We start from the raw sequence: 15,115 nt of genomic DNA on the forward strand, positions 1-15,115 counted from the left end.
TCATCCAGATAGAAAATTAATAAGGAAACACAAGCTTTAAATGACACAATAGACCAGGTAGATTTAGTTGATATTTATAGGACATTCCATCCAAAAACAGCAGGATACACTTTCTTCTCAAGTGTACACGGAATATTCTCCAGGATAGATCACATCTTGGGTCACAAATCAAGCCTCAGAAAATTTAAGAAAATTGAAATCACATCAAGAATCTTTTCCAGCCACAATGCTATGAGATTAGAAATCAATTACAGTGAAAAAACACAAACACATGGAGGCTAAACATTACACTACTAAATAATGAAGAGATTACTGAAGAAATCAAAGAGGAAATAAAGAAATATGTAGAGATAAATGACAATGAAAACACATCAATCCATGACCTTAGAGACACAGCAAAAGCAGTTCTATGAGGGAAGTTTATAGCAATACAGTCCTACCTCAAGAAACAAGAAAAATCTCAAACAACTTAACCTTACACCTAAAGTAACTAGAGAAAGAAGAACAAAAACGCCCAAAGTTACCAGAAGGAAAGAAATCATAAAGATCAGAGCAGAAATAAATGAAATAGAAACAAAGAAAACAATAGCAAAGATCAATAAAACTAAAAGCTGGTTCTTTGCAAAGATAAACAAAATTCATAAACCTTTAGCCAAACTCATCAAGAAAAAGAGGGAGAGGACTCAAATCAATAAAATTATAAATGAAAAAGGAGAAGTTACAACAGACACCACAGAAATACAAAGGATCATAAGAGACTACTAAAAATAACCATATGCCAATAAAATGGACAACCTGGAAGAAATGACAAATTTTTGGAAAGGTGTAACTTTCCAAGACTGAACCAGGAAGAATATGAACAGACCAATCACAAATAATGAAATTGAAACTGTGATTAAAAATCCAGACCAGATGGCTTCACAGGAGAATTCTATCAAACATTTAGAGAAGAGCTGACACCTCTCCTTTTCAAACTCTTCCTAAAAATTGCAGAGGAAGGAACACTCCCAAACCCATTCTACGAGGCCAAAATCACCCTGATATAAAAACCAGACAAAGATATCACAAAAAAAGAAAATTACAGACCAATATCACTGATGAATATAGATGCAAAAATCCTCAACAAAATACTAGCAAATGGAATCCAACAACACATGAAAAGGATCATACACCATGATCAAGTGGGATTTATCCCAGGAATGGAAGGATTCTTCAATATATTCAAATCAATCAATGTGATACACCATATTAACAAATTAAAAAATAAAGACCATATCATCTCAGTAGATGAAGAAAAAGCTTTTGATATATTTCAACACCTATTTATGATAAAAACTCTTCAGTACGTGGCATAGAGGGAACCTACCTCAACATAATAAAGGCCATATAGGACAAACCTACAACAAACATCATTCGCAATGGTGAAAAACTGAAAGCATTTCCTCTCAGACCAGGAACAAGACAAAGATGTCCACTCCCACCATTATTATTCAACATAGTTTTGGAAGTTCTAGCCATAGCAATCAGAGAAGAAGAAGAAATAAAGGAATACAAATTGGAAAAGAAGAAGTAAAACTGTCACTGTTTGCAGATGACATGATACTATACATAGAAAATCCTAAAGATGCCATCAGAAAACTACCAGAGCTAATCAATGAATTTGGTAAAATTGCAGGATACAAAATTAATGCACAGAAATCCCTTGCACTCCCATACACTAACAATGAAAGATCAGAAAGAGAAGGAAACAATCCCATTCACCATTGCAACAAAAAGAATAAAATACCTAAGAATAAGTCTACCTAAGGAGGCAAAAGGCCTGCACTCAGAAAACTATAAGAAACTGATGACAGAAATCAAAGATGACACAAACAGATGGAGAGATATACCACATTCTTGGATTGGAAGAATCAATATTGTGAAAATGACTATACTACCCAAAGTAATCTACAGATTCAATGCAATTCCTATCAAATTACCAATGGTATTTTGATGGAACCAAAAATCTTAAAATTTGTATGGAGCCACAAAAGATCCCGAATAGCCAAAGCACTCTTGAGGGAAAAAAAAAAAAAAAAAATTGGAGCTGGAGGAATCAGGCTCCCTGACTTCAGACTATACTACAAAGCTACAGTAATCAAGACAGTATGGTACTGGTACAAAAAGAGAAACATATATAAATGGAACAGGGGAACAGGATAGAAAGCCCAGATTTAAACCCATGCACTTATGGTGAATTAATCTATGACAAACGAGGCAAGAATATACAGTGGAGAAAAAACAGCCTCTTCAATAACTGGTGCTGGGAGAACTGGACAGCTACATGTAAAGGAATGAAATTAGAGCACTCCCTAACACCATTCACAAAAATAAAGTCAAAATCGATTAAAGACCTAAATGTAAGACCGGACACTATAAAACTCTTAGAGGAAAACATAGGAAGAACACACTTTGACATAAATCACAGCAAGATCTTTTTTGACCCACCTTCTAGAGTAATGGAAATAAAAACAGAAATAAACTAATGGGATCTAGTGAAACTTAAAAGCTTCTGCAGAGCAAAGGAAACCATAAACAAGATGAAAAGACAACCCTCAGAATGGGAGAAAATAATTGCAAACAAGTAAACAGACAAAGGATTAATCTCCAAAATATATAAACAGCTCATGCAGCTCAATATCAAAAAAAAAACCCAACCCAATCCAAAAATGGGCAGAAGACCTAAATAGACATTTCTCCAAAGAAGACCTACAGATGGCCAAGAGACACGTAAAAAGCTGCTCAATGTCACTAATAATTAGAGAAATGCAAATCAATCCTACAATGAGGTGTCACCTCACACCAGTCAGAATGGCCATCATGAAAAAATCTACAAACAATAAATGCTGGAAAGGGTGTGGAGAAAAGGGAACCCTCCTACACTGTTGGTGGGAATGTAAATTGATACAACCACTATGGAGAACAGTATGGAGGTTCCTTAAAAAACTAAAAATAGAATTACCATATGTTCCAATAATCTCACTAGTGGGCATATACCCTGAGAAAACCATAATTCAAAAAGACACATGCACCCCAATGTTCATTGCAGCACTATTTACAATAGCCAGGTTATGGAAGCAACCTAAATGTCCATTGACAGATGAATGGATAAAGATGTGGTACATATATACAATGGAATATTACTCAGCCATAAAAGGGAATGAAATTGGGTCATCTGTAGAGATGCGGATGTACCTAGAGGCTGTCATACACAGTGAAGTAAGTCAGAAAGAGAAAAACAAATATCGTATATTAACACATATATGTGGAATCTAGAAAAATGGTACAGATGAATGGGTTTTCAAGGCAGAAATAGAGAAAAAGACATAGAGAAAAAATGTATGGACACCAAGGGGGGAAGGGTATGGGATGAATTGGGAATGGGGATTGAGATATGTACACTAACTAATATATAAAAAATAGATAGCTAATGAGAAACCTGCTGTGTAGCACAGGGAACTGTACTTCACTTCGCTGTAAAGTAGAAACTAACACAACATTGTAAAACAATCAAACCCCAATTTAAAAAAAAAGAAAAGAAAAAAAGTGGAGTAAAGACATATGTTAAGACCTGACACCATAAAACTCCTAGAAGAATAGATAGGCAGTACATCTTTTTTTTTTTTTTTTTTTTTTTGTGCGGTACACGGGCCTCTCACTGTTGTGGCCTCTCACTGTTGTGGTCTCTCCCATTGCGGAGCAGAGGCTCCAGACGCGCAGGCTCAGTGGCCATGGCTCACGGGCCTAGCCGCTCCGCAGCATGTCGGATCTTCCCAGACCAGGGCACGAACCCGTGTACCCTGCATCGGCAGGCAGACTCTCAACTACTGTGCCACCAGGGAAACCCAGGCAGTACATCTTTAATATTGGTCTTAGCAACATTTTTTGGATGTGTCTCCTCAGTCAAGGGAAACAAAACCAATAATTAACAAATGGGACAACATCAAAGTAAAAAGATTTTCACAGCAAAGAAAACTATCAACAAAATGAAAAGGAAGACTATTGAATGGAGGAAGATATTTGCAGACAATATATCCAATAGCGGTTAATATCCAAAATATACACAGAACAGATAGAGCTCAACATCAAAAAAAACAAACAAACAACTTGATTAAAAAATGGGCAGAGGACCTGAGTAGAAATTTTTCCAAAGAAGAAATATAGGTGACCAACAGGCACAGGAAAAATTCCTCAACATCACTAATCATCAGGGAAATGCAAATTAAAAACACAATGAGGTACCACCTCACACATGTCAGAATCAAAAAGATATCAAATAACAAGCATTGTCAAGGATGTGGAGTAAGGGAATCCTTGTGCACTGTTGGTGGGAATGTAAATTGGTGCAGCCACTGTGGAAAACAGTATGGAGATTCCTCAAAAAATTAAAAATTGAACTGCCATGTGATCCAGCAGTTTCTCTTCTGGGTATTCACCATAAGAAAACATAAACACTAATCGGAAAAGATACGTGCACACCAATGTTTATTATAGTCTTATTTACAGTAGTCAGTATATGGAAGCAACCTAAGTGTTCATTGATTGGTGAATGGATCAAGAAGTTGTGATACATAGATATAGATATTATTCAGCTATAAAAAATGAAATTTTGTTGCTTGCAACAATATGAATGGATCTAGAGAGTGTTATGCTAAGTGAAATGTCAGTCAGAGAATGACAAATACCATATGATCTCACTTACATGTGGAATCTAACAAAACGAATAAACAAACAAACCGAAATGAAAACAGACTCATAGATACTGAGATTGTTGTGATTGCTAGAGGGGAGAGGGATGGAGTGGCAAAATAGGTGAAGGGGATTAAGAGGTACACAATTTCCAGTTATAAAATAAATTAGCCATGGGGGTATAATACACAGCATAAAGAATGTGGTCAATAATATTGTAATAAACTTTTATAGGGATAGATGATTTCTAGACTTATTGTTGTGATCATTTCATAATGTAGGCAAATGTTAAATCACTATGTAATAACCAGAAATCAATATAATACTGTACATGGACTATATTTCAATAACATTTTTAAAATGCTGAGTGGATTGTGTATGTAAATATACAAAATTATTTTTCTTATAAAAGGTATCTTTTATGCTGCCTTAGAGCAGTTTACAGTTGAAAATACACAATTTTTTAAAAGAATGATTCAAAAGGCACAGATGCACCAACGAGCAATGGTAATTCAGTATGCTCTTTTGGGTGGGCTAGCCTGAGCCGATGGACTTCAGTCTGCATTAAAGGTCAATTGATTTGTGCTTTTGCCAAACCAGGTTGGAAAAGAAGTTTCAAATTCTGTCTCTAAAGTGGCTCACCATGTATTTTCTGAAAATTCAAATTTAGTTGTAGCTGTTTCCAGTTCCTCACAGAAAGTACTGGTGGCCAAACCTAATGCCTGAAAAAATTTGAACTTCTTAGCCTGAAATTTGGCATTTACAACTCATATACTGATCCTGGTCTGTCACGTCAGCCTCAACATTTATTGTGTCCCTTAACAAATCCCTCCAACCCTATAAAATAGTTCTCTCAACCAAACAGTGAATTCATTAATTTTCTGAATCTGCAATGAATTGTGCTCTTTTAGTTGTGTAACAAGAGTACTTTCCCTCACGTTCTAGTTTGAGTTTTCTCTCATATACAAGGTTTCCTTGTTCACTCTAATAAAATTCTTTCTTTTTCTAAACTCCTTTAGTCCCTGCTGTGTATTTCTTTAATTTTCAACCTTAAAAAATAATGTTAATTCTCCTTTATGCAACTCTTCTGTCTTCATATGTGATATATTAAAATTAGGACTGTAATTCCTATACTGTAACTCTTTTATTAGACAGGGAAGAAAGTAACTGGCTTAGCAAGCATTATAATTGAGGCCTTTTCTGGCTAAATGAAGAAAAGACGGCAAGCTTGGGGCCTTGGGCTTTTACTATCAGTTCTTACTCTTTTGGGGGTTTCTTTCACTACTAAACCTTCAGGTATGTCTTCCTAAGTAATTAGAGAGATACTGGGAAGTTGTTCCTTGTTTTCCTAAGTTTTATGATGTTTGTTTGCACAGTGAGTTGGAATCCAAGCTGAACACATCCTTGCTAGACTGGATCAATCTTTTTGGTCTTGCCAAACTTACAACTTCTAATACCTAATGTCTCTCTATTATCATTTTTAATTATAAGTGTGGAGTATAGAAGATTCATATATCAATATGAAAGTCAAGTTCTACTAAATGATTTTATTCATACTGAAAGTTTTTCTAGTGTTTTGTGTTTTACGATTGAAGATTGTGCCACACAATTAAGATTAATTCTAAGCCCAGGTAGGAACACCTGGAGAGAGCTATGAGTTACTCTTAGAAAATGAATCACAGTGAACTCTAGTGCCTATTTAAATAGCTCAGATTTGGTTTTCTAATATACTGCTTTCTATGTTCCTGAAGTTTTAGTTGTTTTTCCTCAAGGAAGAAGGACATGCTGGGGTGGCTTGGGAAGGAAGGAAAAAGAGGTAATATTTGGAGAATAAGCATGTGAAAAGAGGGAAGAATGTGAAGCGGGAGTCTGAAAATAAGAATTATGAGTCCCTTTTCTTGATGCCCTGTGCGTTCTCTAGACCATAGGTGCGAAACATTCTCTTGTAGACTGAAGTTTCCCTTATCTGCATGTGTGTTTTGCTTAGTTCTCATAACACTGTTCTGCATAGTGTTTGAAAATCTTGATGTCAATTCTAACATTGCAAAATTGAGAAATTTTACACAAAAATCTAAGTTGTGGCTTCTTTGGGAAAATTTCTTAATTCCTATATAGAAACAATATCCTTGATTCAGGTAGTATTTTTCTCATTAGCCAGGGCAAGAGCCCCCATGTTTGGATAGGTCCTACCTAGCATGAGCCCACGTCCTTCCTTTACACAGCTGAATTGGCCCTGAGGCACCAAGTTCCTCACCCATCTACCACAGACTCAAATTAATGATAAGGGACTAAAACTCAGATGTTCTAGAACTGGGCCTTGAGTACTATAAATAGAAAGGATTTTTCTTATTACACTGATGAATAATATTACAAATTTTAAAAATCCTGTTAGATATTAGTTAAATGAACATGAAATTCAGAAATGTCCATGTTACTAAGTTGTAAAATGTATGAATTTTTTTCTGCTTTTTGTAAAAATACTAGTTGAAAAATGCCTAAACACAACTATTTAACAATGTAATTCATCAAAAGTTTGGGTTGATTTAAAAAATAGAATCAGCATTCATTTTTATCAATTTGGGAAGTAATCTAATGTATTTAGTAGTTTAATTCCAAATATATGTCAATGCTTTGAAAGCCAAATTTACCACTTATTTGTGCTTTTCAAGGAGTAGCTCTTAAATATTTCCCCTAATTTCATAAAAGGGATAATAAAAATTTCTAGTAAATTGTTCTTGAAAAAGGAACTATTCCCTGCAAAATAGCTCATGTGAGCTTAAGGGGGCAGTTTTTCTTCTCTTTGCTTCTTAGATCAGCCCTGCTGAAAGCAGAGAGAATGTGTAATAAATGACCTTAAATAATTCACTTTTTGTAAAATGCAAAGTCTTTAAAGTTTCCTTCAAAAATTAGTAAGGTTGTTTAGAGTGATGAGTCTACCAGTTTATTTCACATAGGCCGTTTGAAAGCTTCCAAAGAGTAATGCCTCTTAGGCATTACACAGAAGCACAGGAAGAGGCAGTTTTAACTTTGTGAAAACAATGTAACTTTGAGAAAACTTGGTTGTAGGCAGATTATGTAGTTTTATGGGAAATTCTTTCACATCTGTAGACCTTAACTTTCTCCAGAATACCTTTGCTGTATTTTTAAGATCTCTTTAAAAGGTGTGAGTAGTTTGTCGATACTTTAGATAAAGGGCTTTCAGTAGATACTGCTTGGTGTAGGGAATCTGTATTTTAAATTAGTTTTTGTCTGTTTATTCCAATGAGACTATTTTCCATTAATAAGAGCTTCATTTTCATTTAGTCCTGCTATCTAAATTTATGTAAGACTCCAAGTTTTAGTGTTTGGTGGCTTCATCCCAGACAAAAGGAGATACAATGCCACAAATTGGTATTATGTGGGGTTTTTTTTAGGGTAAAGGAGAAAAGCTGTAGAAAATCCATTCAAAATTAATTGGTCATAGTTAGAAAAGTCAAAGAGAGGCTGGTGATTTCTCAAGGTGAATGCACTGCTAATAGAAATTATCCACTGTTCTCTTGGCTTGGTTTTATCTCTCTGAGTTGTTATTCCCTGAGTGAATGCCTTTGGACACACTCTATTCTTAAACCAATGATATGGATAGAGTTCTTTAAAAGCACTCTATTTTAGCCAATGTTGTCGTTGCAGTTAACGATCAGAGAGTGACATTTCATGGGTCGATATTAACTTACATGAAATTGTTTCTTAATGGAAATATGACATGTTCTTTGTGTCCTTAGAAATCATAAAATTTATGAAATCTCTCATGAGCTAGAAAAGTAGAGATTGTTTAAAGTTGACATTTTCTTTCTGTTTCTCTGAAGCTATATGGTGGAATTGCAGCATCTTTAGGGAATTAGCTTGAAAATAGACTACTTCTACATAGTAGTGAAATCTAGCTTATTTCATATTATCCTAGAAACACTGACATTAAAGGGATTATAAAAATTATCTTGTTCAAATATCACTGCAGGCTTGTATCTCCTCCATATCACATCTGACAAGCTAGTCTTACTTCTTGAACTCACCCTGGTGATGAGAAACCTTTCTGCCCTGAGGCATCCTCTTTCATTCATGCATATCTATAACTGTTAAAAAGCCTTCTCTGTATACTGTTGAAATCTGTTTTTTTGTGTCTCAGTTCTTTTGTCCTAGTGATTCCCCCAAACAAGTTGTATGTGCATGAATATACAGCATTTCAGAAGTCTGAAGACAGTTTACAAATTCTTCTTAAGCCCCTCTTTTCATGGCTAAGCGTCCTCCACATTTTCTTCAACTGTTCCAAAACTGATACAGCTTCAAGTTCATTAATTTGTTCATTCTTCTTCAGATGTTCCCGATTTTTCAATATTCCTCTTAAATTGTGATTCCAGAATTTTACAAAGATTCTAAGGGTGGTCTCATTTATATAGAATATCATGAGATTTTTCACTGTATCACTGGAGATTTTCTATGTCCGTTTGTGCAATTTAACATTGACCTTATTAGATGGTCTCATCGCATTGCTGACTGATTGTGTTTGCTGTTAAATTATAACCCCCTAATCTTTTACCAGAGGTACTAATAATCTTTACCTATTGGACCTGTATTTGTATATTTTTTAAAAATACAAGTCCAGGTTCTTACTGATATCTTACATATTAGTTTTTAAATTTCTATTTAAGAAATATTTATGTTGTTAGACTTGAACCATTATTCATTATTTTGAAACTTTATTGTACTGTCGAACATAATGACTTTCTTTACAAGCTTTATGAATCCACTAAATAAGCTATTAAATCATTATGAACATTTTCAATAAGATAAAGTAAAATGATCTAAGGATATTCAAGACCTCTTTAGTATATTTCATTGCTGTTTCCCTGCAAGATCCATTCCGACTTCCCCTTGACTTGTACCAGCTATGAGGTTGAGAGGGCTTGATTCATGTCTTCTTTAGGCTTTAGCCCTGATTTGTTGAAGCTAGTTGGCATAATTTAACTATGTCACAGTTCTTGGTTCATGGATAGCTCAATCAGAGAATAGATATTCTTTGATTGGATAGAATGTTAGGTTGAGGAAAAAGAAGTCTGTTTCTCTTGCTCTGGATGATAAGATGTGCAGATCTGAGGCCTGGAACTGCTTATAGCTACTTTGCTAACATGAGGGACACCAGCCTAAGGATGAAGCTAAAACACATAGTTGACAAAACATCTTATAAATGAAATGAAAATTCTAGTCTGGCAATGTCTAAGGCTTTATCTATCTCTAAACTTTTTAGTTAAATGAGTAACTGTACTCAGAGAGTAAGGAAATTAATGCTAGCTACCTTAAGATACCATGAAATATGAGTAGCTTAACACAACAAAAGGCTATATTTTATCCACATAAGGTCTGATGTGAGTTGTCATAGGTTGTCCTTTCTGTAGTCACTCAGGGAACCAGACTTCTTCCATCTTATGCTGCCACCATCTCAACCTGTGGCAGGGAAAGAGAGAGAGTGAGAGGAAGAATTTGACTTTTAACTGCCTTGGTCTGGAAATAAAATATTTTGCTTCTACTCTTAATTCATTAGCCTGAACTAGTCACATGGTCCCAAATCAAATGCCAGGGAGGCTAGGAATTGTAGAGAATATTTTGTATATTAGGTGAGCATTAATGGCATCTGCAACCCAACATCCTCTCTTTAAGGAACGTAGGTTTTCACAAAAGACTGAAGGAGCCACTGATCATAAGCTCTGTCTGCTTTCCATCTGCAACCATCCCAGAGACATGGATGTATTAATGGACTAGCTACTGGCTTAGAGCAGTGTGAAAACACACAAATTGCAGTTCACTATCTCATCTGTAAGTTTTTCTTGTTTTTTTTTTTTTTTTTTTTTTTTTTGCGGTACACGGGCCTCTCACTGTTGTGGCCTCTCCCGCTGCGGAGCACAGGCTCCGGACGCGCAGGCCCAGCAGCCATGGCTCACGGGCCCAGCCTCTCCACAGCTTGTGGAATCTTCCCGGACCGGGGCACGAACCCGTGTCCTCTGCATTGGCAGGCAGACTCTCAACCACTGCGCCACCAGGGAAGCCCTGTAAGTTTCTACCATACTCTAGTATGTAATCTTTTTAGGCCTGGAGACTTGAAATCATTTAGAGAAGCTAAATGCTATCTTATCATCTCTTTACATATCCTGAGGTTCAATTGCTTTTACCCATATTATTCAACCTTCTCTAGTCTAAAAATTATTCTTCCTGCCAGAGAATATGGAAGTAAAATAGAATTTTCCAAATCCCATTTTGTGTCACTTGTTCAATTTATAAAATCTTGCTAGACATATTACAGGTAAATTCTCTTTGTTCTTGCTCTGCATATAACTGTAACTTTAAAATGTTTTCTTTTCCTTATGCAGTTTATTCACAAACCTCAGTTCATTCTCGGTTTTCTGGCACTGTTCTCACAGGCTCATGTTTCTTTCATGTTTGTGCTTGGTTATATGCCTCTATACCTCTTTTCTACATATAAATTTAAAACTTAAAACCATCCAGGTGATCTTTATGGAGCCACTATGAATCTTCAGATCCTCTCCTTGATAAGTGTTCTTGTAATTTCATAGATGGAAATTCAATTTCAAGTGATTTCCAAACTCTAAACTTTCCCATTTTAGAGTCTGAAACTACATGACCGTTTATATCTTTCACTTACTTTCTATGACATTTTCCTGTCTGAAGTTTAGGGTAGCTTTTCCCCCTGATCATCATGGTCACCATGTGTTTGGAATATCCTTAGTGCTTAATAAGTTATTTTTGAATGAATGAATTTGAACTAAGCAAGGATAAGATTCCTTTTTCATGAGAATCCTATCTCATCTTTTTTTTTCTTAAACTGAATCTTTCCATCAGTCTTTAGACAATGTTGATGATTCAGTATAACTGATATCTTTTTTTTTTAATGGGAATTTCAATTTCAGTTTTTTTTTAATAACTTCTAACAAGCTTTCTATTCATGGAGATTAAAATTTTTATGTAAAGTTTGCTAAACTCTTTTGAATGAGTGTAACACCCAGCGTCAAAGTTATAGTTTTAATATCCATATAGACAGTTATTACTCTACAGATAATTATATGTAATCTTGTGTTCTTATCAACAGGCTTTATCCGTCATCAGATAAGTAGTTCAAGAGAACACAAATGTAATTCCATTATCATTATTAAGGGCAGACAAACTTTGATATCTCTTTCATATCTGTTTCCCTAGGACTTTATGAAACACGCTAGTCTATATTCACTATTTCATAACTTTTTAAAAGTTTTACTCAATCTTATTGAAGTTCTTAAATATTGCTTCAGAATAAAGGGAAAATATATGCTAACTTTAAATGTAAGTTGTTAGCATTGACATTAGCATCAATAAAAGAAGCAGACATTTATGAATCATAATCAAAGAACTGTTATTTTACAGTCGAAGATTTTTTTTAAATTTGGAGACCACAGTTCACCTAATCTAGCCCTCACATAGATTTCTGTACAAAACCCAAGGTAGATAGTTATTATGACTGTTTGACTATTTCCAGGAATGAAAATCCTTTCTTTGGTAATTCCTTTTCTAATCAGTCACATTATAGTTTCTCTTTATTACTTTCCTACATTATCTTCAGTTTCTTGAATTCTGAGTCTTCTTTAATGGTTTATGTCATTGTTGGGCAGGAACATAACCTTAGGATTTTCCTTATGGAGCATATAAGGCAGACTTTCAGAATTGTTGATATTTATGAAGAAAAATTGAAAAGTGAATGAGAGCTATTATAATTATGCTGGTACAGTAAGTACAAAATTAAGATAGTGCTGAACAAATTTGTATTAGTTATTCTTTTGTTGGAAAAAATTTTTAATTTTATTTCCAAACTTTCATGATAGCTTGACTTGGAATAGAATTTTAAATTGGAAATAATTTATCCCTCAAAATTCAAATGCATTATAGTTTGGGCTTCAAGAGTTTCAAGTAAGAAGTCTGAGAACAGTCAGATTTTTATCACCTCCCCTTTGCCTCCCTACTAGAAGCATTTAGAATATTCCTTTAATCTTTGGTTCAGTATACAGTATCAATGTATAAAAAACTTTTGAAATCTTATATATTTTTAACACTCACAAATTGGAATTTAAGAATTCCATGTACATCAGCATCAGGAAATCTGAAACCACTAGGGATAAATCTAACGAAAACTGGAAAACCCTGCTGAGAAACATTTAAAAAGATCTAGAGAGATAAACTATGTTTATGGGTCAGAAGACTCAATAGGGTTAAAATGTCAGTTCTCCCCAAATTTATCTATAGATTCAACTAAATCCCAATAAAATACAAGCACACTATTTTCTTTTTGGGTAGAAATTGATAAACTGATTCTAAGATTTATATGAAGATGCAAAGGACCTAGAATGGCCAACAACTTTGAAAAAGGGTAAAGTTTGACAACTAATACTACCTGATTTTAAGATATTATAAGATTTATAAAGCTACAGTAATGTTTTGATTTGTATTGGCAGGAAAATAGATGTATAGGTCAGTAGAAAAGAATAGAGCTGAGAAATAGACTCACTCATATATTGACAATTAAATTTTTACAAAGTTGCAAAGGTAATTCTGTTGAGAAAGGATAGCCTTTTCAAGGAATGGTGTTGCAACAACTGAAAACACATATGCAAAACAATGAATTTCAACCATCTCACACAATTTAACTTAAAATGTATCATCAACCTAGACTGAAAACCTAAAACTGTAAATTTTCTAGATGACAACATAAGGGAAAAACCTTTGTGACTCTGTGTTGCAACATCAATAGCATGATCCATAAAAAAACAAATTAATAAGTTAAACTTCATCAAAATTAAAAATTTCTGTTCTTTGAAAGACTGTTAAAAGAATGAAAATACAAGCCAACGACTGGGAGAAAATATTTGCCAATCACATATCTGATAAAGGAATGATTGCCAGAATATATTTGGAACTCAAATCTGAATAATAAAATAACAAAAATCCAATTTAAAAGTGGCAAAAGAGACTCCTGCTTGCCATCCGGGTTGGTGCTTGCCCTCGCTGTCCTGTTCCCGGCCCCATGGAAAAGACGGAGCTGATCCAGGTGGCCAAGCTGGCCGAGCAGGCCAAGCTCTACAACGACATGGCCACCTGCATGAAAGCCGTGACGCAGCAGGGCGCGGAGCTGTCCAACGAGAATGCACCCTGCTCTCGGTGGCCTACAAGAACGTGGTTGGGGGCCACACGTCCTCCTGGAGGGTCATCTCGAGCAACAAGCAGAAGACCAACACCTCCGACAAGAAGTTGCAGCCGATTAAGGACTATCAGGAGAAAGTGGAGTCCAAACTGAGGTCCATCTGCACCACGGTCCTGGAATTGTTGGATAAGTATTTAATAGCCAATGCAACTAATCCAGAGAGTAAGGTCTTCTATCTGAAGATGAAGGGAGATTACTTCCGGTACCTTGCTGAAGTTGCTTGTGGTGATGATCAGAAACAAATGATAGATAATTCCCAAGGAGCTTACCAAGAGGCTATTGATATAAGCAAGAAAGAGATGCAACCCACACATCCAATACGCCTGGGACTGGCTCTTAACTTTTCTGTATTTTACTATGAGATCCTTAATAACCCAGAACTTGCCTGCACACTGGCTAAAACGGCTTTTGATGAGGCCATTGCAGAACTTGATACACTGAATGAAGACTCATACAAAGACAGCACCCTCATCATGCAGTTGCTTAGAGACAACCTAACATAATGGACCTCAGACAGTGCAGGAGAAGAATGTGATGCCACAGAAGGGGCAGAGAACTAAGTGCATACAGGGTGTCATCCTTCTTCCCCTCAAGAAACCTTTTTACTCATCTCCATTCCTTATTCCATTTGGATTTCCTATAGCAAAGAAACACATTCATGTGTATGGAATCAACTGTTTATAGTCTTTTCACACTGCAGCTTTGGGAAAACTCCATTCCTTGATTTGTGTTTGTCGTGGCCTTCCTAGTGTGCAGTTACTGCTGTAGAAAAGTATTAATAGCTCATTTCATATAAACACAAGTAACTTCCAAACACTTATGTAGAGGACTAAAAATCTATCTGGTATTTAAGTAACCTGAACCAGTTCTGCCCGTGACTGTGTTTTGTATTACTATGAAGATATGAAAATGTAGTTAATTACAATTTAAAGAGTGTTCTACATAACTTCTTGATTTCTACATTCCCTCCCTTACTCTTCTTTGGGGATTTTCTTTCAGTAAGCAACATTTCCATCCTCTTAATATATTCCTTTTTGGTAGGAATCCAGAAGTATTAGATTGAATGGAAAAACATTTGACATTTTGAGGCTGGGGGTCACAAATTAAAATGCCTCC

At 35.3% G+C, this 15,115-nt stretch overlaps 1 pseudogene across 1 annotated transcript; it reads left to right on the forward strand.

The window, feature by feature from the left end:
* The first annotated feature begins 13,822 nt into the window (after positions 1 to 13,822).
* On the forward strand, positions 13,823 to 14,777 carry LOC308617600 (14-3-3 protein theta-like; annotated as a pseudogene). Its single transcript has one exon. The product of its transcript is annotated as a 14-3-3 protein theta-like (transcript).
* Positions 14,778 to 15,115: the final 338 nt, after the last annotated feature.

The sequence above is a fragment of the Mesoplodon bidens genome (assembly GCF_964165515.1).
Source record: "Mesoplodon bidens genome assembly, chromosome: 5".
Lineage (NCBI taxonomy): Eukaryota > Metazoa > Chordata > Mammalia > Artiodactyla > Ziphiidae > Mesoplodon > Mesoplodon bidens.